Source organism: Eschrichtius robustus, chromosome X (genome assembly GCF_028021215.1).
Source record: "Eschrichtius robustus isolate mEscRob2 chromosome X, mEscRob2.pri, whole genome shotgun sequence".
Taxonomy (NCBI): domain Eukaryota; kingdom Metazoa; phylum Chordata; class Mammalia; order Artiodactyla; family Eschrichtiidae; genus Eschrichtius; species Eschrichtius robustus.
In genome coordinates, this window is record NC_090845.1 from 94339714 (window position 1) to 94367482 (window position 27769).

Below are 27769 nucleotides of genomic sequence, written 5' to 3' on the forward strand. Positions count from 1 at the left end.
TTGCTAAGTTGAAACCCTACACTGCAAATCAAATAATGCCAAAATACATTTCACTTTGAGAGAACAATCAAATTAAGATAGCTCAGTGACAATTGTGAGAATTATTACAAAAAAATGGATTGGAAAGCTATAGTGAACCAACCAACAAAACATAAGATCTAAACATTATTAGCAGAAAATTAATAAAATCACTAAAGGAAAAGAGAGCTAATTCAAATAATATGTACCCAAATAAAAATATCACTTGTTTGATATTAGATGTCCATACCATTCTAATTACTGACATTCAACTTTTAAGCTGAATGTTACAAAAAGTTTCCATAGCATTCTATATCATACTATGTATATGAATGTGCACATGTATATGATAGCTTCCAAAATAATCTAACAAGAAAATCTCTGCATTTGTTTAATGATATTTATTAAGCACAAAATATATGCCAGGCACTGTGATAGTCTTAAGTGGTGAACAAAACAGATAGTCCCTACTCTTCCAGGGTTTATGGTCTAGAAATATGTAAGTGATTAAATGTGTGTATTTGTGTGTGGGTGCGTGGGGGCTTGGAGGAGGCAAATATATAAGTAAGCACATGAATAACTATATAATTGCAATTGTAATATATTTCTGTAAGAAAATTCCTAGTGATGTAAAAGTAAAGGACAGGGGGGGCTTAATTTAGATTGAAAGGTCAGGCTCCCTGGGGGAATCACTGTTAAAATGACATCAGGAGGACAAATATGAGATAACCAAGCAAAGGTATGGTTGTAGAGGATGATGTTGATTCATTCTAGGTAGAGCAGGGGCAGTGGTAAGGGCCGGATTGGAGATGGGGGGGGTGCTTTAGTGGCCCTATCACCTTGATAAGCTGCCCTTCTCCCGCTCTCTAATATGGTGAATAGACATATTCTCAATCTTGTATAATGTTATGTACAAATGCAGGGTTCCTCTTCCCCAGGAATGTCCCTCAAAAACCAGATCACTGTCCCTAGGCTGATCCTTACTGTCGACTGACCACAGGTCCTCTACGTATGGGTTGTGTAGAAGTGTCTTGAAATGGGTCCAGTGGAAGGGGCTTCTTTCTAGTTCAGACAAAGGTGCCCTCTGCCTGCCAAGCCTTGTAACCTTAAGGCTGCATCTGCCCAGAAGTAGCTTCTTTTTAAAATTCATCTACCCAGGTAGGGTGGGGAGATCTTTAAAAGTTGTGCAAATGTGCCTAAAGCACAGACATTGAGTAGTAGAAATAGCATTGTGGAAGGATCCTAAAAGCAGAAAGAACCTTGGTGAGTATAAGGAACAGAGAGAGTGTCAATATTCATGACAAAAGTTTTTTCAAGCCGTTTTGACCTGACCTATTAACAGAAACAATAAGCTATAGATGGAAATGTGATACAGACACAAATATATTGTTTCTGTTACTTCAATTGCATTCCAGACTAAATGATTAGTTAACATTTGTGTGATCTAAGCAAATTTTGCCACTTTGTGCATAGATACCTACACCTTATACATAGAAGTTTCTCTTCTTTATGGCACATTTATAATCTCCATGGCTCCACGTACATTTTAATTCCTGAGGGGTGTGTATTTAAGTGTGTGTGTGCATGTGTGTGTGTGTGTGTGTGTATACTTGGCTTGATTTGAAGGTATAGAGCTCTCTCCACCATCAGATATTAGGAATAAAAACCTCAGTTATATAAGGCAAAAAGCAAAGGTAAGGCTAGATAACACAAAAAGATGGTTTCTCATCAGCAGTCATCAGAATTGTGATGCCATAAGAAGAAGAAAAGTCAAGAGGGTAAAAAGGTGAGTTGTGCATGATAATTCTCTTCTTTAAAAAACTAGGGCTTAGGGGACTTCCCTGGCAGTCCAGTGGTTAGGACTTCGCCTTCCAATGCAGGGGGTGTGGATTCGATCCCTGTTTGGGGAGCTAAGATCCCACATGCCTCGTGGCCAAAAACAACCAAAACAGAAAACGGAAGCAATATTGTAACAAATTCAATAAAGACTTTTAAAATGGTCCACATCAAAAAAATCTTTAAAAAAATAAATAAACTAGGGCTTATTTAGGTATAGTTTACACTTGGTAAATTCATCCTTTTAAGTGTAGAATTTTATGAGTTTGGACAAACATGTCCAGTCATGTAACTACCACCACAATCAAGATTTTTCAATATACATCTTAAATTACACAGTATACCTTTAAGTAATATTCTACCACTTCACTGTGTGGTGTCCTAGTTTGTGTACTATGCTTATGGTTGTTATACATTTTGCTTTTACGTATGATAGGAACCTACACTACTACTACTTTTTTCCCTCTACTCAATACTACTACTTTTTCTTTAGTCAGTTATCTTTTAGAGCAATTTAAAAAGAAGAAAAATTTGTATTTATACTCATTTGAGCTATTTCTGGAATCTTCATTTTGTTGGGTAAATCCAAGTTTCTATCTGGGTATGATACTCTTTAAGCCTGAAGAATTTCCTCTAACATTTCTTATAGTGCAGGGCTTCTGGTAATGAAGTCTCTGCTTTTGTGTGAGAAGTCCTTATTTCTCCTTCATTTTTAAAAGATATTTACACTGGATATAGAATTTGGGGTTGACAGTTACTGTATTTTCTTTCAGCACTTTAAAGATAACACTCTATTGTCTTCTGGTTTGCATAGTTTCTGAAGTCTGCTGTCATCTTCGTTCCTCCTTCTATCTTCTGGCTGCCTTTAAGATTTTTCTCCTTATCTTTGTTTTTCAGCAGTTTAAATATGAAATGTCTAGGGGTTTTGTTTTTATTGTGTGTGTGTGTGTGTGTGTGTGTGTGTGTGTGTGTGTGTGTGTGTGTGTGGTGGGGTATTTACCATCCTTGGGTTTCTCTGAGCTTCTGGGATATGAGCTTTAGTTCTTCCTTGTGCTTCTGTGCTTCAAAGATTCTCGCTCAATGCTCTCCTGCCTCCCCTAGTGGTATACTGCTATCGCTTCTTTAAGTGCCTGTTAGCCTGATGGTGTGGGGCAGGGAGGAGTTCTCTGTTTTCCTGATTCAACCCCGGTCTTGGGCAGATACTGTGCTTCTAGGTCATGAGAGTGAGACTTTCTTACTTACCCTGCCCCTCTATTAGTGGTAAGACATCCTAAATGTTTTGGACCCAGGACTAATTCCTGCGCTACCCCCAGAAATAGAGGAGTGAATTATTTTTTTTTTTACATTTCCCCAGCTATATCAGGTCTTCCTCTGCAACCTGCGGGGAATAGGGTTTGATGCCCTTCCCCTAAGGCTTAGGGCTTTTATTCCATGGGGGGTGGGGAGAGAAATTGCATATGGTTTCACGCTTTTCCTACTGCAAGGGCTTCTTCTCTCCATCAGGTCAGTACCATAAATCTGTGGAGAAAAGCTTATGACTGTGTATATATTCCTCTTGTATCTGTGGCTCATGAGAGTACTGTACTCTTATGCTAGCCCATGCTTGGCCTTTAGCAGTTCATTAAAACTTCAGCAGAATTCTTTTTTTTAATTTTTATTTTTTATTGAAACATAGTTGATCAACAATGTTGTGTTAGTCTCAGGTGTACAGCAAAGTGATTCAGTTATACATATACATGTAGCTATTCTTTTTAAAATTATTTTCCCATTTAGGTTACTTCAGAATATTGAACAGTGTTCCCTGTGCTATACAGTAGGTCCTTGTTGGTTATCTATTTTAAATATAGCAGTGTGTACATGTCAATCCCAAACTCCCAATCTGTCCCTCCCCTCCACACTTCCCCCACTGGTAACCATAAGTTCGTTCTCTATGTCTGTGAGTCTGTTTCTGTTTTGTAAATAAGTTCATTTGTATCATTTTCATAGGTAAGTTCATTTGTATCATTTTTTTTAGATTCTGCATATAAGTGATATCATGTGATATTTGTCTTTCTCTGTCTGACTTACTTCACTTAGTATGATAATCTCCAGGTCCAACCATGTTCAGCAGAATTCTTTATACCAGCTTCTATGTGATCCTGTCTTCCCTCTGTAGCCACAGGTGAGCCAGTGCTCATGTCCCATCTCTCCCTGCAAGTGCTTGTCTTTTTTCAGACTTCAGGCTAGCTGGTTGCCTTGAGACTTCTCTCTGGGCTCAAGAAAATTAATGATTTCGTAGGTTATTCACGTTTTGATTGTTGTTAGGGTGGAGGTGGCACTCCTTCCAGCTTTCCACATCTTCATCAGGAGCCAGAAGTCCATGTCAAACTGAATCTTCATGAAGCATCTACTATATGCTAGGTCCTGTACACATTTATAATTCCTAAGACTTTTATATGTACCTATTCACATCCAGAGATAGAGGACACTTTCTACCATCAGATCTTCAAACTAGAAACCTCTGTGTTACAGAAGGTGAATGATTACAGATGCTTTATTTACATTAGACAGATTTTCCTTTGTCACTCATTGATGTGACCTCTTTTTTCTACCTCAAATTTATTTCCTTCTGTAAAAATTTTGGGATGGTGGCACTTTATATAAATACCTCCTTCATGGAAAACAACCTTGAGTATGTAGTAAATGCTTTTAAAATGTTCATACTCTTTACACCAATAATTCTGCTTCTGGAAATCTATGATAAACACAAAAATATAGAAAAAGCATAAAGATATTAATTTTAGCAGAAAGGTGGCATTTCGTGGTGAAAAGTGGGCCTGCTTTGGAATGAGACAGACCTAATTCAGTGCTTACCTGGCCATTAATTAGCTATGACCTTGAGCAAGTCACTTAACCTCTGAGTATACATTTCCTTATTATACCTACCTTGCAAGATTTTATAAAATTTAGAAACAATGCCTATAAAGCACTTGGCACATGATAGCTATCTTTAAAAGATAGCTACTGATATCATTATTACTGTTCCTATTACTTGTAGGAAGACAAATTCAGCAAAATACTAAATAGTAAAAAATAAGATGAAGTGAATTATCTTAACTCAGTTAATATATTATTTCTCTGAAAAGCAATGTTTATGAAGATATCTAGCAGCATAGAACTATATTTATGATGTTTAGTAAAGTATTGCATATTATTTGTATACTCTATTACAGTTCTGTTAAAACTTGCACATGAAAAATGGTGAATTAAATGGTTAGAATAGTGAGATACTGGATGTACTTTTCTACTCTATATTTTTAATTGTATATTTCTAATGACTGTAATGTTATATGTTCTTTACCTAAATAATATATATGTATGTGTGTATGTATATTTTATATATATATGTATATATATATATATACATATATAATGCTGTATAGATACCCTGTACAACAAAATGGAAGCATGATACCATTCAAAATTAATGTCGGAGTGACTCATAGAGTCCTTTGCTTTTTCAGCTCTGCCAACCACATCCCCTGCTGGTGTTTGTTTTGGTTAAAGTCTCTCCAATGTCTTCCAGCTTGTTTCCAAGGCCTCGTTCTCTGGCAGGTTTCCAGCTATCTACTGAGGTCTGTGCACGTTGAAATGAAGGCTGAGTTGCACATTCCACATTGAAACCCTTTTCCTTTACTTCTTTTTCTTCTAATTAAATGCCTGTCTTTCTACCCTCTCCCACCTCCTGCCAGTACAAACCTCACTTAAAATTGTGGGTTTTATTTTTCTCTCTCTTTTTAGGAGAAAGTACTGCTCTTTCTTTTTTTTCCTCTAGTAGAGTTATAAAACGTAGTTTCCTCTTCACCTTTAGATGCTAGTCTCATAGCTTAAGAATTGTCATTTGAATTAGAATTTGCCCATGTGAGACCAAATAAACAAAAAGAAAATAGTTTGAAACTTGTTTTTTAATGTTACTATTAAAAAAATAAACAATTTCCCGAAGAGCGATATACACGGAGAGACCACAGTTATTTTATGAAATATTAAGAAAGAGACCAAGGCCCTTTAGGTTGGCTCAGTGGGTGGCAACCTGACTCTCCCATTAACTGACACAATACTTATAAATTGACTTTTCTGGGCCTGTTTCCTCAAGTATAAAATAAATGTGTTTCGCTAGGTAATCTCCAGCGTTCTTCTGGCTCTTCAACTATACACCTAGCACAGTGCCTGGAACTCAGTAAAATGTAAACTATTCTTATTCTTACTGTCACCAGCATAATAATAACTAGCTTATAGTTCTTTCACCACCTTGCAAAATAGAAGTTGATTATTGGCTATTAGGTGAAGTAGTTCCTCATTTCACCAAATAAAATGATTCTCATCATGTTTTTCCATTCTTTCCTCCACTTTACTACCTGATAGCAAGACCTAATATTTATCTCAGTAACTACTATGATGCCCAATGCAAAGGTAAAACTGTGTTACTGTTATCTAACAGCATTTTCTTATGCGGAATACTATTGGGGTAAGACAATGAACTGAATCGCCAGAGTGAACCAGTTTGCCTTGCCCTTCATGACGTCTTCACTGTACTTCTAACTTTAATCACCTATTCCCACGTTGCCATTTGCAGGTGGTGAAGGCAGAAAAAGAAGTGGGAAAAGGTTCAAGGCAACTGTTTCAAGCAAAGGAAAAATTCACCTGAAATAGGGTAAAACTTTACAGTTGGGTCTAGAGCTTAATTTTCACACGTCCCTGATGCCTAGTTGGAACTCAGTTAGTGCTGGTGGAAGGAAGGGACTGGGCCAAATATATTATTGTTCTAAAACTTAAAAACATACTCTGGAAAAAAAAAACAAAAAACAAAAAACATACCCTGGGCATAAGTAACCATCTGTCCTTGAGATATATTAGAGGTGTCATCTGCCCCTTGGCACTCAGCAGATTAAGTCAGATATAGAAGGTGTGTCATTACAATGATGAGCAAATTCCTGAATCTCTTGCTCTCTGGAAGTGTACTGTTGAATATGGTAATTTCTTTTTAAAACACTGTCCAATGCGTCCCTGTTAAATTTGATTTTTTTTTTAAATCACTGCTTGACACACTGCTTTTACTTGGAAATCTCACCAGACAGGTGAGATTTAGGTTTACTAGTTACGTTTTCTGGATTTGCTGTTAGGACAGGGAACGGGAACAGAAAGGCAGGAAAGAAACGTCCTCAAAGTTGATGACATACAATTTATGATATTTTAAATTAAGTTTCAGAAACATGGTGCTGACATTTGGATTGCCTAGCCACTAGGCCTATTGGATAGGGGTTTGAATATTTTTCCTTTTAAGCTGAAATTATACTGTTTATTTGCCTACCAAATGTCTAGCACTGTGAATGCTTTCTTTTTAGGTAGGAAAGTTTCCTCACATCCTTGCCATTTTGCAAATATAGCTCAATTAAGTCAGCCAACAAATATTGCTTAAGCACCCATAAAGTACATAACACTGTGCATTTCATTATACATTGCAAGCCTCAGAAGCAGGAACTGAAGCTGTAGCTGAGTTGAGGCCACAGGCTTATGAGGCTGTTGTGCCTTCCTGGTGCAGTACCATAAGACCAGATCCCTCTCTTGGTTCCTCCTTCTTCCTATGACATCACCCCCTTGTGATTATATGCCTCAAAAGTAGAGGTTGGTCTTTCTTAAGTAACCCTCTGGCTTCTCTAACATAGGAAACATCAATTTATCCATTAAATAAAAACATTGTTTTGAATGTTTAATTTTCCATAATACAATTAAAAAATATTTATTGAATGTTCACTGTGTCCCAAGCAAAGCGATATGTTAAGTACTAGGTGCTAGTTAGAATTACCAGAAACCATTTCTTTGGGGGGGATGGTCATTTTTATTGATTTAGTTTTAGTAGACATAAAGAAGGAGGTTATTTTCCCTATGACTGTAGCTCTATATTGAGGAGGGAATGATGAGTAACAGAAAGGAAAGGGAGTGCTAGAGTGAGATTGGGCAAAAGGAGGGAGAAAATAGGGATGTCCTTTTTTTTTTTTTTTTTGGATGTGGAAAGTCTAATGACCCTTCTAACTCACCCTCCAGGAACAAGTTTTTCCTCAACAAGAGAACTGAGTTTGAATATTTGCAATGGGGGTGAAAGAACCAACATGCACTAAATAAATTGAGACTCAGGGGACCAAATTAGTGGAAAGTGCTGAGGCTTAGCAGCCTTGGAGAAAATGGAATATTTCTATCTTAGCCATGACATCTCTCCAACTGTGGAATATAACCCAGTCTCTGAGTTGTAGGCTTGTCTTTTTCTTTTTGTGTTATACCAAAATTTACTTCTGCCTCCTGATAAAACTTGAGGGAGGAAGAAGCAATAGCATGATAGAAATGAAAGGTGAAAGTAAAAGTCATATGTAGAATTTGTGCTCTCTAGAGGCCACAATTAAAAATTTTCACAACTACTCATCTATTTAATAAGTTCACAGATATATATGGGGAGAAATTGAAATTCTATATTTGGTGTGTTGGGGTAATACAAAAATCATGGTCTCATGTCTTCATATACTTAATCCAGTTGATTTTACAAATGGGTTTTATGAGCAGAAAAGACAAATTTAAATGAATGGAGACAAATACATATTTCTAAACAAAAGCCAAGACTAATAAACTATAGCATGGTGGCTTTGTTAAATCAGAGAAAAGCATCCCAATTATAGATTTTTAATAAAATATAAATCTCTGTGTGTAAGAGGAAATAATACAGTTACTTAAAAATTGATGTACAATTAGGAGATTGGGATTGACATATATACACTATTGATACTATGCATAAAATTGATAATTAATGAGAACCTAGTATATAGCACAGGGAACTCTACTCAATGCTCTGTGGTGACCTAAATGGGAAGGAAATCCAGAAAAGAGGGGATATATGTATACGTATAGCTGATTCACTGTGCTGTACAGTAGAAACTAACACAATATTGTAAAGCAACTATACTCCAATAAAATTTTTTTTAAATAAATTTTTAAAAATTGATATACAAAATTGCAAAATTGATGCTTCGATTTTACACTTAAAGATGTTTTAAATATGTCAGTCCTAGGAAAATTTATGTGAAAAAGCCCATTTTAAAGAGTAGTGGGAGTACTGCTAAAAATACTAATGTGCTCTTTGTCTAATAAATTGAAAATCAAGTTTTGTTTTATTTTGCATATATATGCATATATATTTATATATACTATATATGTACATTTATGTATAGGAATATACATATAAAGGTATATATGTTTGTATATACATATATACACAAAATGCAAGTATATGTATATACATACTATATATTTATACTACATAGAATATTATATACGTGTGTGTGTGTGTGTATATATATATACATATATATATATATATATATATATATATATATATATATATATATGTATATATGACACTGTGGTCAGATTCTCAGTAAATTCGGTGAAGGTGGTTGAAGTATCAAAAGTTCTTTCTTTCCTTGATCCTCTAATAGTTGACCACTAAAAATTTGTTGGCCAGGTCCTCACCACATTTCATGAAACAGACACTTTGGAAAATAGCATTTAGGCATTTCTAAGTCTTGAAAATAACAATGAGCCCTAACTTGGTTTTAGGACTTTTCAACATTATACCATAATTGTGTATCTGTGTCTAAGGTAGTTTTGTGGATGATGCCAAAATAGCATTTAGAAATTAATGTGCCACTGTAGCTCTCTGGAGGTGCCAAAGCAAAAGTAGAAGCTCTTAAACTTTTATGTTGCTGGGGCTACATTAAAGGCAGGCTCTTATAAAGAGGCTATGAGTAAAATAATGCTAAAATATCAAAGAATGTCAGAATATTAAGCAGTTATTTAACCAGTACTCTTATTTTTCTCTGCTCAGCTACACTCAGTAATTTGTATTCCTCCTCTAGCAGAGCATGGAGAAAGAGAGGAACAATAAGGCATAAATTATGTGTCTTTTCAATTGGAGAAATAATAATATGGAGGTGGTTTATGTGTAATTCGTGCTGGAAAAATAATAAAGCTCCTTTTAGGTATGTCATTTATAGGCAGAGTTCCTTTATGACTAGGAAAAGGAGGTTGGATTATTCAGGTTCCCCTGAGGGAAAAGAAGATTGATTATATTCTAAGCACTGCCAGTAACATTTTGTATAAATCATTAACTCTGAAGAGAAACAAAACAAAACAAAAACACCACCATGATCAAAAAGGACACGTCTGAGAGTCCTCAGAGAAGGACAGCTTTTCCTAACTCTGAGAAAAAAATTAAAATTAAATAAAATTATTTGGTACACAAATTGAGTGAGAAAAAAAGATGGAGAATGAAATGTTTGTCACTTTAGAGATAGTGAGCTCAGTGTCCTCAGAATTGGTAACATTAAAGACAAAATGGGTAACATTCACTGTGTGCTTACATTGCGCCTAGTGCTTAATTTACACTGTATCATTTATATCTCATAAGAGTGTTTTGAGGTAGGTACCATTGTTATCATCTCCCCCATCTCATAAAAGAAGAAATTAAGGATCCAAAATTTGAGTTACTAAACAAAGCTATTAAGTTGCAAAGTCCGGAGTCAAACCAAAATTTGTCTGGCCACTAGGTCTGTGTTCTTAACTCTACTACATTATATTCAGATCAACAGATACAAGCCAGAGTCAAAAACCACTAAACTACATCAGCCAGTTGAAAAATATATCTGCCCAAATATAAAAATTTACAGGAAACTGGTGAACTGAGGTTAGTGATGAAGATTATTTATGATTTGTCCCTCTGGCATATTTGTTTCCTTCATGATGGGCACTAAGGCACACTCTAGTCTGAGGGACTTAGTAGAATTCCAGAAGTGGACTGGAGCAAGCAGATGGGCTTTATAGGACACTTGAAGCTCATGACTAAATCCCTACTCAAACCCTTAGAAGCCCTAGGAAGGCAAAGAAGTGCTTGCTAATGCTTTACTCTCTTCTAGTGAACAGGGCCAGAGGTATTTTGCCTCACTTACTGCTCCTACTGGGAGCCCTAGGGAAGAGGGAGGCAACAAATGATCACTGAAAATTAGTGTCTCTCAAAGATGAAACAGAACCTCAGGATTTCCTTTGTGGATGATTGGTTTCTGATTGGTGGGTATTTTTAAAATTAACAAATTAAAAATAATCTGTGTATTATCTAAGAGATGCATTTCTAGGGATAATTGTTTGTTTCCTGCTTAAGAGCACAACTTCTCCCACAGTCTAGGCTGGGAATAAATTACATGTAGGGGCTAAGTGGCTATAGCTTGGAAGGTTAGAGGCTGGCAGAGGAAGAGAGTTGAACAGGTAGATGGAGGCAGGTTTGGCATTGAGATGAGGAGGTGTATACCAGGTGTGCTGCTTAAGTAAAATTCTTCTTATAGTATCGCTTCAGATGGAGATGCAGGTTTTAGCAGAACTTGAGGCTTTCCTGGTGGTTAACCTCTACAAGAATTTTGCAGGCAGCCAAGTTCCTCCCACCTTCTCACAAAATAATGTGTTGCAATGACAGTAGAAAACCAGTTCCGGAGCTTGCAGTTGATGCCTAAGAATTCATTAGTCTTTAAAACTAGTTCACAATAAATAAATATATAAATAAAACTAGTTCACAAATTTCTTCAGAGGCAGAGACCAGGACATTTTCATTTTGGCTGTACTTCCAGAGCACCTCATAAAGTGCTTTGCACGTACTAGGCACAAAGAGCATCAGGAATGTATGCCAAGCAAAAAATTCAATGTAAATGTCTTAGTATGTTTTTTATTGCCTACATTCATTTTCTCATTTTATTATCACCGTTGTCATTCTACAAGTACGTGCTATGAAAAAATTAGGTGTGTCCAGAAAAATCTATCTGAATCACCTTTATAATCTCTTTGGGACTAGCAGAATACCTTCTACATGTGGGTGCTTAGCACAATTTCTTGTGGGACTAAAAAGATGTGTACAAAAATGACCCCCTCCCAAATGACATATTTTAATAGGGGCTGTCTGCAGATGTGCCTTGATGGAAAGGATTGACTAATGACACCCTGTTAAGCCAGTGCTGGAGACAGGTTGGCCTTTAAAAATTATGCCACCTAAGTAAATTTCTACTCTGACTATTAGAAAAAGGTGGCACTGTGTAGAGATAAATATTTCCAAAGGATGGAAATATTAGCCTTACTTTTTTTTTTTATTACTTTCTGCTGAATGAGTCATTTAGGAAGCTTGAAAGAGTATATTTTTTCTTGGGGTACTGTAGTTTGCTGTAGTGTCTTTGGCACAGCCAAGTGTAAGGATGGTTTCAAGAGAGCCTCATACCTTCAGGAAGATGTCTAGAACATGTGCAAATATTTCCTGACTTGGAAGATTGGCAGCCATTAGAAAGAAAAACACATAAATAAGAGCCTTCAAATGCCTTTGCTTCTCTCAGCCTTCTACCCACGCTTGCCAGTTGTGGTAATGGGTTTTTAAACTACCTTAAATTTTAGTGAGTTTCAAAAAATTAAATGCCCCAAAATGTTAAACTCTAAAAGTTTTAGTAATGTGGATTTTGCAAGGCCCTACACTGATATATATATATATATATATATATATATATATATATATATATATATATATATATATATGTGTGTGTGTGTGTGTGTGTGTGTGTGTGTATGTATATATCTATGTATATATATGTGTGTGTGTGTATATATATATATACATATATATATACACCTTGGTTGTTGGGTTACATTTCTAGTCCCATGTCTTGGGAAACTCCCATCAGTTAGGGACACCATACATATATGCTTGATTTATGCCTTTTCATACTTGAGCAACATATTGTACTGAGTAAGAGGTAGTTGTATCCTCCCCCAACAGTACCCAGGGCAGAACTAACAGATGGGAGTAGAAAGGTACAAAGTAGTTTAAGAGAAGTGAAAAACAGAGTGGTGATATTTGTAGGGAGCAGAGTCTATGTTTACCCCAGCCAGCACAATGTGAAAATTGGTTTGACTGATTTCTTCACCACCACCACCATCCCCTCCAAAAATAAACTGACAGAATTAATTGACTGATTATTTGACAGAAATTACCAAAATGTTTGTTGACATCTAGTACCCATAGCCTTACTAAAATGGAAAATGGATGTTTTACATTGTGTCCAAAATGGTTTTTAGGACGGACATGGATGTTTTACATTGTGTCCAAAATGGTTTTTAGAAGGGACTTCTCAGACAGATCTTAATGCTTGGACATCAAGGGAGGGAGATTAGAGAAGCATAACGCACTGTCAACTTACCTCCCTGACGCCCTTCAGATGGGATGCTCCGGTATGAGGCCAGCACTTTTCAGATTAACCTCCCCCCATTCCCTTCACCTTTTTGGATCTGGCAGTGGCATGAGTGATAGGTGAGTTGGGTTGGGAGAGGGTTTACATAAATCAATTAGAATATGGCCAGTTAATTTACAAGGATAATTCATTTAAAGAAATAAATATCAAAGTAACTATTTACATGGCTCCATTGAAATTGAGTTGTAAAGCCTTCCTAACTCTCTACAAATCAGCAGAGTTTGTATTTTTTTTTAAAAATAGGCAAATGATTGGCCTTTCTACAGTATTGGTAAATATAGTAATGTGGTATCAACTCCTTTATAAATACTTATCTCTTCTGAGTTCTGTTGGTGCTGCGAATTATCTTGCCATTTATTTGCATTTAATATATCATTATGTACTTGGTAGAGAATTGCAATGCAGTTTGAATGAGTTACAGCAACAGAGATTTAATGCCTATGGTTGTATCTCAGGTTTATATAGAAGCAAAAGTCACTTGAGCCTTTAAGGATGCAACTTGCCCTTTATTTGCATTAAAATCTGCAGAATGAAATGTGGCCCCAAGTAACTTCACTTGGCCCCAATCAAACTTTTCATTGTAAAAAGGCTATGAGGTCAGGGACTAGATACTATACATTGCTTCTTTAATATCCCCTGAAGTAGCACTGTGATGAATGAAATTTCATTGGTTAATTCTATATTTTGTGGTTTTCTTTATTCAAATCTTATATTCCAGGGCCCTGATGATCAGATGGGGGAGTGGGGGAAATGGAGAGGAAAAAATTAACATATACACACTACTATATATAAAATATACAATCAACAAGGACCTACTCCATAGTACAGGGAGCTCTACTCGATACTCTGTAATAACCTATGTGGGGAAAAGAATCTGAAAAAGAATAGATAAATGTATATGTATAACTGATTCACTTTGCTGTACATCTGAAACTAACACAACATTGTACATCAACTATACTCCAATATAAAATAAAAATTAAAAAAAAAAAAATAGAAGGGTAAGAGAGAACTTACAATAAAGGCTGCCAGATTTTACAAATAAAAATACAGGATGCCCAGGTAAATTTTAATTTTGATAAAGAACAATTTTTTTTTTTAGTGTCAGTGTGTCCCAATAGTATATACTTATGCTAAAAAATGTTTGTTTATTTGAAATTCAAATTTAACTGGGCCTGTCCTATAGTTTATCTGCCAGCCTTATCTAGAACAGCTTTCCCCAGGTCACAGATTTGCCATCCACCAACCCTGTGTTAAGAAGTAAGAGGGAGATTATCTCACCCACCTGCTGTGGTATGGTAGAGAATGCCAGTTCAGCCTACTAAGAAGCTGCCAATGTCTAGATAGGAGTGGTCTTCTGGTCCTAGAACAGCTGCTACTCCTCCCTGCTTCTTCTGGCAAATGTTTGGTGTGCTTTCAGGCTCCATAGCAAGGCTGCTTTGCTGGTAGCTGTAGGGCCCACCTAGTACAAGTGTGTAATTTTCTCTTTGCTGAGAGGCTGAGTAGAGGAAAGGAGAGTTTTCTCTTTGACATGCCAAGGAGAACATTTTGACTGCTCAGTCCCCTGGGCCGAAAAAGAGAATCAATATCACTTTTTTTTTCCTTCTCTAAAAGCGGAAGGGCACCGAGCTGATGACTTGATTAGTCACTCTCCAGTTTTATTGTACCTAATGTGGACCCAAGCACCTAATGTGATTTCAGCCAATATCAGTCAGTGATGTTTGTTTGTTTGTTTTGTTTTTCGGTAAACAGTCTTCGTTATTCTGTTTCACAGGCCAGGATATCACTGGCTTCAATTTATAGAGTTGTTTCTTCATAGGAAGACCATTTGTGTTGTTTAGAGCCCCGCTGCATGTGGTTCATTTCTTTTTAAGAGTTGTGAGTTAAATCATTTTGCCTGTGATACTGGGAGTTTACCTTAAAGAAGGATACATAGGGCATGACTGATCTACAGTGCAGAATAGAGACATTGCCAGCAGAACTGTTTAAATCCAACCATCATCTCGCTCTGCTCCTAATTCCCTCAGGATGGCCCAGAGAATGTCCTCAAGGACAACTGATAATCACACAGGAAGAATGCTTCTGTAGATTTTAAGAAGATTCCAAAAGGGGCAGTGGTATACTGGAGGTCTCTACTTGTTGTGACATTGTTAGTTATGCCCTCTCTGGATTTGCTAAGAGTCCCCAGTAGAGAGAGAAATAGAGCCTGAAACAATGTCACCATCTCCCAGCTTTCTCAGTGACTTCACTTATTGGACCTTCTGCCATCATCAACTCTTTCTAGTGCTTCAGGAAAAAGTAGTTCCTAAATAATAAGTGGGGAAGGCCATGCACTGTAATGTATAGATACAAAGTAAATCAGTCTTGAACCCTAGCCCAAAACAATTCGTTACCATTAATTGCTTACTATATACCAGACACTATTCTATATTCTTTATAGACATTAACTGACTTGAGCCTCATAGAAATCCCATGAGGTAGATTTTATAAATCTTATTCTCATTTTGTATATGAAACTGAGGCATGGAGAAGTTAAATAACCCGTCTAAAGTCAGGCAGTAAGTGGCCAAGCCAGGTTTGAAACCAGATCTCTCTGGCCTTCAAAGCCCTCACTTTAACTATGCTATATAAAACCACAAGAGGATTGGTAAGTACAAAAAGTAACACCTTTCTATTGATACATGATATAGTTGGATCAATGAGAACCTAGAAGGTGGTTCCACCAAGCCCCAAAGGAGTGTTTAGGATAAGGCTCCAGTGTATATAATTCTCCCAGTTTCAAGCATTATTGTTTTCTTCCACTCAGTCTCAGAGAGCCTTTCTAATGAAGACAGAGAGAATTAGAGAATTATCTTTTCAGTCAATTGACAAAGCTAAATTACATGGTATATTTTATGGGGAACATTAGAAGCTACATGAGAAATTAGTTAGCCATTCATGAAGTGCCTATTCTGAATAGTAAATATTTAAGAAGGATTCAATTAAATTTTCTCACTGAGAACTGGCTTTTATTTTTAAGAATAAATTTTATGTAAAATCTTTCAACAGCAAAGTGTCTGGTGCACAATATAGGTTTTGGAACCAACCAGAACAGAAATAAGTTAGACATGCTATCGATATTGTGCTATACAATTTCAAGAGGAAAAACTCTTCTCTCAAAAAACTAGACAGCAGACACATACTGTTTAAAAAACTAATCCCTTTGATGAGAGCCCTGGCCAGGAAGGTTTCAGTTTAGGTTCATAGTATAGATTCTCACTAGTCAGCTAAAAATTCATGTAGGGACTTATTTTGACACAAGTTTGAAGTATGCAGCTTCCATCCTTGGATAATCAAGTCTGTCTAGTCCCCTGCCATGCCACAGTGGGAGCATGTGTTTTGGTGTCACACAGATCTGAATTTAATCCATGAGGTGAGTGACCAGGAGGTGGGTCACTTAACATCTCTAAGCAGCAGTTTCACAAAAATAATGGGGATAATAAACCCATTATTCAGTGCATCTGTTATTATCCCCAGGAGAGAACATGCAAAAAGCCTTTCATCAAGACTGAAAGCATTATAAAAATGTTATTACCACTGAGTGCAGGAATTGATGGAGGGATGCCTTTCTTTAATATAAAAGTTATTTTAATATTCGCTAGTCAGAAAGCTGAGACAAGTGAGGAAGAATCAAACTTGACTGCAAGATAGAGCTGGAAGGACTCCCTAGAGGTCAGATTTTTTACAGATGACGAGACTCAAACCCTGAGAGGAGATGTGACTTGCTGAAGGTCAAATATCTAAAGGTGTAAAGCCTCACTTTGTTTTAGAAGGACCATGTTCCGATCCCTTGTTAACTCATACTCAGTTGTTCAAGGCTTCTTAGATATTAGCTAATGCTCTAATTTCCAGATAGTCATCCCCTAAGTATGCTACTTCATCATAGGGAGCTGAGATGAAATATCTCATTTTCCCTCTCATACCAGATTATGACTAATTAAAACTGTAATAATTCAAGTTTATAGTTATAATTATTGTCTTATTATACCAGTGAAACTATAATTTTTGAAATCAGAATGATGATTCAAATGTACCTTCAGACTCTTCTGAGTGACGGCTAGGAAAAAGGATATTATTCAATTTACATTAAGGAGGCTTATTAGTATTTATCAAAAATACAAGGAGAAAAAGAAATTTCATAAATCAGGCTTCAGTTACTCCAGCCTCTGAAAAATGAATCCTCTATCTTCAACTCACATCAGCCCCACTTTACATCTCTTTGCCTTGACAAGTTCTTTTATTTTCGTTTTATATACCCCCTCATTTTTTTCTTTAGATACTGACAATTCTAAGTGTGGTAAGTGACCTTGACTGCTATAAGTCTCTTTAATTTTTTTGGACAAAATCTGGAGAAATGTAAAAGTGACTTATTAGTTGACCTTCCAGAGTCACTTTGCACCATGCTTATCTCCATTTGCTTTGTATTATTATGTAAAATTTTGAGTAATTTGTCCCAGATACATTAGATGGCGATGAACACTTGAAAGCACTGAAATTAAGTGAAGTCCTGGCCTGCCTAATCTTAAAATGTCTCTCTGTATTGTTCCTTATGGCCCCGTAGCAGGTCAAATAACCACTGATAATCGATATGCAGGGGTGGGGTGAGAGGCAGTAAGGGAGAGAGAATGAATGAAAGAATATATACTCATGGATTTCAATGTTGCATTTTTTCCAGAGCAATTCATAATTTGACATGAACTGAGAAACTGTGTTTAAGCAGCATTTTGAGCAAAGGCAGTATCAGGCCTGGACTTGATGCCTTCTGATGGAGCAGAATGCCCTTACTTCTGTATTTCCATGGTTCTCAAGCAGGAGTGCATATCAAAATCCTCTGGAGGAATCATTTAAAAATGCAAATGTTCAAGACCCACAAAAAGAGATTCTGACTGGGAACCACTGCCTAGGTGAACTTGAGATTCTACGTGTAACCTAGAAATCTCAGAGAGGGTATATTACTTTTTTCATAAGTGGAAAAAATTAAGCATATGTGCTGGGAGGGCAGAGATTTGACTCAGTATGGTATGAGTTTCAGGAAAGATATCCCAGACCGAATATATATCCCAAAGACAAACCTACTGCATTCCTGAAAATCCCCATTATTAAAGAGTCATTTCTTTGGACTTCTCACCAGAAATCACCTATTTACATGCATATTATAAATTAAGTAATACATTAAACTACTAATTAACACTTTAGCACAGATGAGATTAGTTCTCACCCTAATCCCAAGGGAAATGAGGCACAAGGCAGGTAAATTATTTTTGGTGGCTATGAGAGAGGGGAGAGGGAGAGTTTTGTAACATGGGAGTTGTTCCCAAGGAAAGCAAAGCCAGATGTAGCACCTCTGTAAGAGAGAGCCTTAAGGGCGACATGGGAGGAGCCAGTGAAAGCGGGGCAGGAGATGAAGGCAAAATACACTTTGCCAGAGGTTATCCATTTGCCCTTGATGGAGGGAGCCTGTTTCTCTTACTCTCACAGGCTCAAGTCACTTTTGCTTAGAATGACCCTCCATTGACCCTGGTTCATTTAAATGCAAAGCAACAAAAGGAGAAAGGCTGGAGGGACTTAACCGTACCATTTAGGTTACACAGTATTTAACAGCTGATTGATGTGGCCTATTCAGTGAAGAGAAACACACAGACACACACACGCATGCACGCATGCACACACGCAGGCACAAACACATATTCAAAGCAACTTTAAATTTATTTGTCAATTCAGGGAAATTAATTAAACTATGTCATATCATTTTGAAATGCCATTTTCTGTTTGCTCACGTGAACCTCAGCCAGAGTTGTGCGTCCTACTACGTCCTCTGGCAGATAGGGGAACTGACTCTTAGGTGAAAGAAACCTTTCAGAAGACCTGTCAGAACCTTTCAATATGCTGAAAATGCAAGCATAGGGATCTTGGCTGAAGGCTGGTTAGAGGGGATGGGGAAAATGGTCATGTAGATTAGGCTGTTTTAAGTTAAATGAAAAATAGTGAAATATTGAAAGTTCTGGTTTGGTTAAAAAGAAGTTTGGGGACATTGGTAATCATGAATTCTACCATGACTTTTATCTTTCTTTCCAGATATCAATAAAGCCCATTTGTCCAGACGTCCTGAGCAGCATATAGTTAAGAGACTACGTTCCCTTAAAAAATGTGGTTTTAATTCATCTGCTCTTGGATTTTTTCGTTGCTCTTTGGTCAGATGACTTGAGTCTTGGACTTTTTATTATTTTTTTTCCTTTTTAGTATTTGGCCATGTAAAACAGGGATTAAAGCACATATCAAATCTAAGCAGCAGGATTTAAACCAAGCCAAGCACATGAACTCTTTTTTACTCCCCTGGCTCCCAAGTTAGCATCTATTCCCTAAAGCAGCACCAATGTTTTTAATTAAGGAAGCCAGCTGAAGTGGCATGAGTGGGGACCACTTTCTTTATGGGGAGCCCAGAAGCTGGTACTGACGTCTTGGCAGATCATACAGTAGAATTAAAATCTAGTCGATATGGACTTACTGGAAATATGCTCAACTGCCCAAAACCCATAAGACATTAACAGCCTTGGTGGCAAAGGAAGGTGGGATATAATGACTTAAAAATCCTTTTGAATACCCTATTACACCCTTGTGAACTTCACATCTGTCAATTGAGTAATGAAATTAGTTTTTTTCCTCCTCTGGTTTACCAGGTTCTTCCTGTAAAGTTCAGTGCAGTGTCCCAGTGGTCCTTGGAATTACTCTTTAGTTTTTATTTTTATGACCTTTTGGAGCGGTTGATTCACAGATTCTACTTTCACATGTTAATACCCTTATACAGTGGTTCCCAAAGTTTGGCATCTGGACCAGCAGCATCAGTATCACTCAGGAACTTGTTAGAAGTACAAATTCTTGGTTGCCACCTCAGAACTACTAAATCAGAAACTCAAACTCTGTGGAAGGAGTGCTGGCTGTGCGGGCAGGCAGTTTGTTTTAACAGATTAAATAATTCTGATGCATGCACCAACCTGGAGAGCCACTGCCTTAGTACATTCCTTAGTTATACACCATCCTTGTAGGTGCTCTTTTGTCCCTCTATTGCACATACTCTATGTCCCCATGTCAAGCACATGCATTTATATAGGTTATCCTTCAGATTAAGTTCTTAGAGGATATAGACTTGAGGAAGGTATTTAAGCCTCTCTTTCACAGTAAAAATAAACTATAAACTATGCAAGCATGTCCTTGGGCATTGATAAAAGCAAATCTCCTCACTCCTCTACTCCCACACCGCAAATCCCTAAAAGTTTAGAAATACATGTAGCCCTGGTTTTGATTATAGAATTAGTTACTTTTCCTTGCTTTGCATATGTATCCTGTTAGTGAATTGGAAACTTAAGCAATTTGTTCCTTATATCTTAATACACAGTCGAGTAGCATTTTGGGGCTGTCTTCGCAAAGTTCTTTCTTGGCAAGTTAGTGGTGGCAGCTTAGTGCCATGGTTTGGAGTACTGTAACAGCATTCTGCAGTAAATTTCCCCGTGATGATGGGCTAGAATTCACTAAATGTTTCTGCAGAACTTTCAGATCTGTAAACCAGTGCAAGATTTCTCAGAAAGGACAGAAGTTGAGGATGGTAATGGAGAGAGATGTATGATCCCCTCTCCTGGTAAGATTTACAGAGTGAAATACTTTACAAATGATTTTAGAACTTTTGTTGTTTTGCCGCCAAACAGATTGGTCTATTCCCGTCAACTTAGTCAATCAATTTAATAATGAAAAAGAAACATTGTCAAACCTGTTGTTTGGCTAAATTAACTCCTGATTAACTATATGGCTGGCTATTTCATTCAAGACACAATAGCCTCAAGACACAGCCTAGGTTTGATATATTCCCAGAAAGAAACTGAGGAAACACTAACATCTGCAAGCCACATGAATATAATTTTATATTTGGTTGATGGGCTTCAGATGAAACTTAATCATTTGAGTCGCAGGAAGCACCAAACCTTTTATAGTAAAGTACACTTCACCTGTGTTTCTTTTAACCTGCACCCAAGTTGACTAAACCCAGGTTCACTGTGGTCTGGTACATGACATTGTTAAGTGCACATGTCAGATGATAAATGTTCTGCTCTCTCTGAGGTTGAGTTTCAGTATTTGCAAGGGAATCCTCAGTTGTACTAGCTCTCCTGGATTGCCTTCGGGAGCTGCATAGTGTATTGCAGAAAGCATGAGCTTTGGAGTCACTCAGACCTGGGTTTTAATCCTAACTCTGCCACTTTCTGTGTGACCTTAGGCAAATTCCTTAACCAGTCTGAGCCTCAGGTTTCCTCATCTGCAAAATTAATGATAATAATACTTACCTCACAAGATACAGTACCTGATACTTAAGAAGTACTCAGTAAATGTTAGTTACCACCTTTCAGGACACAGGAATCTACACTTGAGAAACTAATCTTAATTAAGAGGCATAAACACTGAGTTGTCCTAGTGACCTGAAGGGAGTATACTGTTTGTCTTCCTGACAGAATCAATCATGAACTGCGCACATGGTAATACATAAGCTGTTGAACAGAGGGAAAGAGAAGGTGAAAGGGCCTGAGGTTGGCATCTCTGTGCTTTGATTCAATAACAAGGATAAAAAAGAGTTTTGATTCAATGGAAGAAACAATATTGAATGGTAAAATGGAAGTACGGATCTCAGGGAAGAAGCAAAAACTAGAATTGGGAGAAGGGGAAATGTATCTTCATAATTCAACCAGGAGAGAATTCAGAAATAATTGTAATACAGTGCATATTGTAATAAGTACTATAAAAGGAGCTATGAATGACAGTGGGGGTTTGTGGGAGAGAAGGAGGGAAAGACATTGAAATTATTCTGATTGAGAAGACTGAAAGTGGGGGAGTTTCTGGAAGCTTTCTCCTCACGCCCTCTCACCTCCCCTAGCTGGGAGACAAGTCTGCATTTGCAGCATACATAATTGATTATCTCCTCAGGTGACTACCTCCTAAATGATGATCTTTATCTTATAAAACAAAAGAATGAAGGAAAATTATTGGCAGTAGAGACCCATAGATAGTCATGCCTCACTTCTTATTGAGACAGTAATATTTTTTTAACATCTTTATTGAAGTATAATTGCTTTACAATGGTGTGTTAGTTTCTGCTTTATAACAAAGTGAATCAGTTGTACATATACATATGTTCCCATATCTCTTCCCTCTTGCATCTCCCTCCCTCCCACCCTCCCCATCCCACCCCTCCAGGTGGTCACAAAGCACCGAGCTGATCTCCCTGTGCTATGCGGCTGCTTTCCACTAGCTATCTATTTTACATTTGGTAGTGTATATATGTCCATGCCACTCTCTCACTTTGTCACAGCTTACCCTTCCCCCTCCCCATATCCTCAAGTCCATTCTCTAGTAGGTCTGTGTCTTTATTCCTGTCTTGCCACTAGGTTCTTCATGACCTTTTTTTTTTTTTTCCTTAGATTCCATATATATGTGTTAGCATACTGTATTTGTTTTTCTCTTTCTGACTTACTTCACTCTGTATGACAGACTCTAACTCCATCCACCTCATTACAAATACCTCCATTTCATTTCGTTTTGTGGCTGAGTAATATTCCATTGTATATATGTGCCACATCTTCTTTATCCATTCATCCGATGATGGACACTTAGGTTGCTTCCATGTCCTGGCTATTGTAAATAGAGCTGCAATGAACATTTTGGTACATGACTCTTTTTGAACTATGGTTTTCTCAGGGTATATGCCCAGTAGTGGGATTGCTGGGTCGTATGGTAGTTCTATTCAGTAATATTTTTTAATTGTGGTCTGACTCTGACAGAAAGAAGATAACGTGAAATCGACTAAACCACTGTAGATACTATATTTTTGTGGAAGATAAAATATGTAATTAAGGTATTAACTTAGGCCTCACTTCTTTGTTCATGCCTCACTTTTAAACACCACTCTAATGTACCTAACATTAACAGAACAACAAATTTAATAAATAAACTAAGGGTCATTAGGATGAGTAGTCACTCTATAGCTATTAGTCAATCAACAGTCATTATATTGATAGTTTTCCTCTGAGCCATTTGATCCATGAAAATACTTTTCACCTAATGTTTACCATTTTTCTTCAAGTTTTATGTTTATCAACCACACTCAAAAGAAAAATTGGGGGTAGTAACTTTTTTGTTGCTTCTATTGATCTATGTCCTGTAATCATTCCTTCTTTAATTAAAAAGAAATCTTTTGGGACAGTTTGTCAAAGCTTTGAATTGATACCTTATGAAAATATATCTAATCATTTTATTTAGATACATTAATAGTTGCTTACAAAAAATTTGAAAATCAAGAAATTTATGAGAAACCTTTGCTGAGAAAATACCTAGGTATCTAACAACTCTCACTAGAATTCTTGTTCTTAAAGGAATTCCAAATTCTGGGAGTGTGTTTATTTTCCACTTTTGCCACTTCATCTTCAATGGTATGTAAACAGTCTGTAATAAAGTAACACTAATGCTCCTGGGATGCCATGAGAAGTCTCATTGTAGTCCACTATGTCATAGGGTTAGTGCTTATGTACATAAGATGCTAAACATCTAGATGTTTGATTGCAGCGTCACATCAATATTGCCAATGTGCGTGATCCTTATTTAAGGCTCTTCATGGATACAATAGCAGTAGAAAACAACATCAATGTTTATTACGCTTGTAGGCAATTCCAAGTAGAAAAAAACAATATACCAAGCTAAGGATACCACCACCACAGGATCACTGACTACTTAGGGACAGAAATAGGTACCTCAGGACCACTTATAGAGATAAAAGGGCCTGGTTTTCTTACATACAATAGTATCTAAACTTAACTATCCATGTATATGAGGCTGTTTCAAATAGATGCTAAATCAAATAGGTTTGATCAGTAAGTGGGTTGTTGGGTTCAGTTAAGAAAATTATTTGACTCAACAAATAGTGAAAGGCAATGTTGTATAATCATTCAAAACATAGGATCTGGAGTTTTGAATTTGTATCCTGGCTCTGCCACTTAAGTACCTATGTGATCTTGGGCATGTGACCTCTTAATTTTCTCATCTGCACAGTGGGTGTAATAATACTACTTACCCAATAAGGTAGTAGTGAGGATTAACTGGGCTTATATATGGTAACAGTTGTTAGAACAAAACCCGGTGCATAGAAAGCCATATAAAATTTTAATTTTTATCGTTGTCATTAGTTATTTGAGTCTAATGGCTCTTTGTCCTGCAGTAATAGTGAAACAATAACCAGCATGTAGAAGAAATTGAGATTGATTTATTTCCTTTTTAAAGCAATCATTATTTTTATTGCTCTAATCTACTATTAACAAAATAGTATTGCTCTATAATCTTTGATTAGAATCACACTCCTCATAAAATATGGGCTGTCAGTTAAGAAGCAAAAGGTTGGTACAGATTTAGATTCCACATGACTCTTTTTAGCCAGTTTCCAAGCAACTGGATGTAAATAATATGTAAATTAAACCTCACCTTTTTCAGAGAAAAAGGTAATTTATAATATTAGGTAATTTATAATGTTGAGGTAATTTATAATGTTAATATACATTTGTTAAGATCAAGGTGAGAGATCAGAAACCAATTAGGAGAAGAATAAAGATAATTATACCAGTAATCTAACATCAGAAAATGAGTTAGTTGAATAATAAAGATCTGGATTTCTCGGCATCTGAGGCCAAGAAAAGGAAAAATTTTTTTTTAAAATCCTGATGGCATTTATATCAATTTGTAGAAAACTATATTTAAAAAAAAGAAAACTAATTTTTTTTTACAATCCTATCTTGATTGGTTAATCCCAACCTAAGGGAGCCTTAATTTACTGGGGTTTTGTTACATAAATAACTTGTAGGACAAGGAGGAAAATAACAAAATAAGCATAAAAAGCTATTTCCAGGCATTTGCTGGCAGGCAAGCACACATTCCCCATGGCTTTACAGATCTTCTGTCTATATCAACCTTTAAGACTGTCTGCAAAATATATGAATAAGCAAAATTTCCTTTGCCATCTCCCCTTCCTCTTTTGTTCTTCCTTCCTTAACTTGGTAGAATCCCTCCCAGACTTGTCACCTGAGGAACCCTACTTGATCAAGTAAATTGGTCTGTATCTCCTGCCTTTCTCTTTTCTACATAATAAGGCAGCAAATGTACTCTGGCATTTTAGAAAGCTTTTCAGCAAAAGTGGAACCAAAAGTGTTTATGGTTACCTCACAGTTAAGCTAAACATTTAGTCAAACAGAACTTTCCATTGGCTGCTAAGTTCATTACCAGCACTGTCAATAGAGTAAGAATAAAGTGCCACCCAAGGGAATTTTCCAGGATAATGAAACTACTCTATATCTTGATTGTGGTGGTAGTTACATGACTGTGTTTGTCAAAACACATAGAAATATACACTAAAACAAGTAAATTTTACTAATGTAAATTTTACTTCAGTAAGCCCGGCCCCCAAAAATGTGCTCCATCTCCAAATTTTTTCTCCTTGGATTTTTGAAAGGGAGAGATTTAAAAGATATCTGGATGGATGAATGGATAGATATCCAAAATGCTATAGAGATAAAATTATGTAGTTATAGAAAAGCACTGAGACTGAAACCCCAGAGGCATAATTTCAGGCTCAGCCACACCACTGGCTACACCCCTCCTCCAAGTGACACCGCTAAGTTTACTTACACTTTCTGGAGGTTGTTTCTGCCTCTTATAAGCTTAAGGGGTTGGACTAGAACCTCATTAAGGTCACCTCATTCTCTGTTGAGGTGACCTGATTTGGGGGGAGGGTGGGAGGAGGGGGGATTTGTTTAAGTGTCAGAAAGTAAATCATCTGTCACAAAAACAGGTGGAATGGATAATGTCATGTGAAATTTGAGAAACATCTGTTAGCCTATAGCAGTGTCTGGGTCAAGATGGAGTCACCTGGGTCAAAGTGATGTATCAGATTGCCGAAATCAGAATCTAATTGACCCAAGACATTTTGGCCAGTGTAAAAAAGACTATTATCAGTTTTATAGTTTTTAGGATTATTTTCACTTTCATTAGGAATTGTTGTCGGGTTTTTTTTTTTTAAGCTATGGGGGAAGAGGGAAAGAATTAATGAACAGTTATTCTCAGTGTAAGAGAATTATACTCATCTTAGAAGAGTAAAGATTGCCTCTAAGAGGAGTGGGTATTATTTTATGAACATTTTACTGTCTTGCTTTCCTGTAATTGCTTGCTCAAAAATATCTCTTTCAGTTAGAGAAATGAGGAAAACCTGTATCATTGATTGTATCAGTATTGAACGTGAAAGAATAATTCATTGAGCAATATTGAGCAATATATGCTGTAATATAACCTAATTATGTTTGGGAGACCTGACTTCCATTTCCAAGCACAAATAGACCTATTAAAATAGTAAACTTGATAAGATGATGATTTTGAAAAAGAAATAAGAGGAGCCAAGGCAAACTATGCTCTCTGGTTGAACTTGGTTGTCTTCAACCTATAAAGAGCATCTATAAATGAAACCTATGAGGCAAGAATCCCCAGTGATAAATTAGAGTACTTTTATGTCAGTGGCTTGTCAAACAATTATATATAGCCAGTATCAGCATTATTTTAGTTACTCATAACCCAACAAGGGTGTGGTTAAGATAAAATGTGGCTTGAACCTAGAGAACAGCAGCAACTGAGAAGTCTTCATATATCTCAGAAACACACTGGAATGTGTTTCTCAACAGAGTGCATGGAAACCAAGCTTCTATTGTAAACAACTTTTTAAAAATATACTATAGATATCCCCAGTGAAAAATAACTGCTTTATAGTGTTCATTTAACAACAACATACACAAGTAGAATTCTTTGCACTAACTTACTTGATGTTTCCATAATCATGTGTGACAGTGGGGGTAGGAGGGTAGAGAAATCTTCTGAGGGGGTAAATGGGCAGTTGAGTAGCCCTTGCTACACAGAAAGCTTGGAAAGAATAATAAACCTGGTTTATGGTAATTTTTAATAGCCTAGTTGACCCTGAACTTCTTGAAGGTGAAGTCCTTAACTTAATTTGTTTTTAAAGCTCAAGCCCAGCACCTTGCATTGAATGAATTAGTTCTGTTTGGTTTCTTTTTCTTTTTTTTTTTTTTTTTGTGGCTTACTTTGTGTCAGGCACTGTGCTACTTCTTTCATGTATGTTATTTTTTTTGACCTCCAAAACATTCCTGTGAGAAAGGTATCATCATTCCTATTTTACAGATGAGGAAACTGAGATTCAGAAAGGTCAAGTAACTTGCCTAATAGCTGGTCACATAATTATGTAATGGTAAACATCTGAAATTCAAAGACCAACATACTCTTTTTACCATACCAGAGCTTGCTTCACTGTCCAAAGAGATTAAACATATATTTCTGTGCCATTCTAATATATTAGCAATTATTATTAAGCTGTTTCTTTTGCTACATTGTTCTGTTAAGACTAGAGGAGATTCATACTTAATGTTCCTACAGTCATTGTT

The 27769-nt window shown here is 36.6% G+C and overlaps 1 protein-coding gene across 1 annotated transcript in view; it reads left to right on the forward strand.

Annotated features, from left to right (window-relative positions):
- NRK (Nik related kinase) overlaps positions 1-27769 on the forward strand; it is a 140801-nt gene that overhangs the window by 7246 nt on the left and 105786 nt on the right. The window lies entirely within an intron of this gene.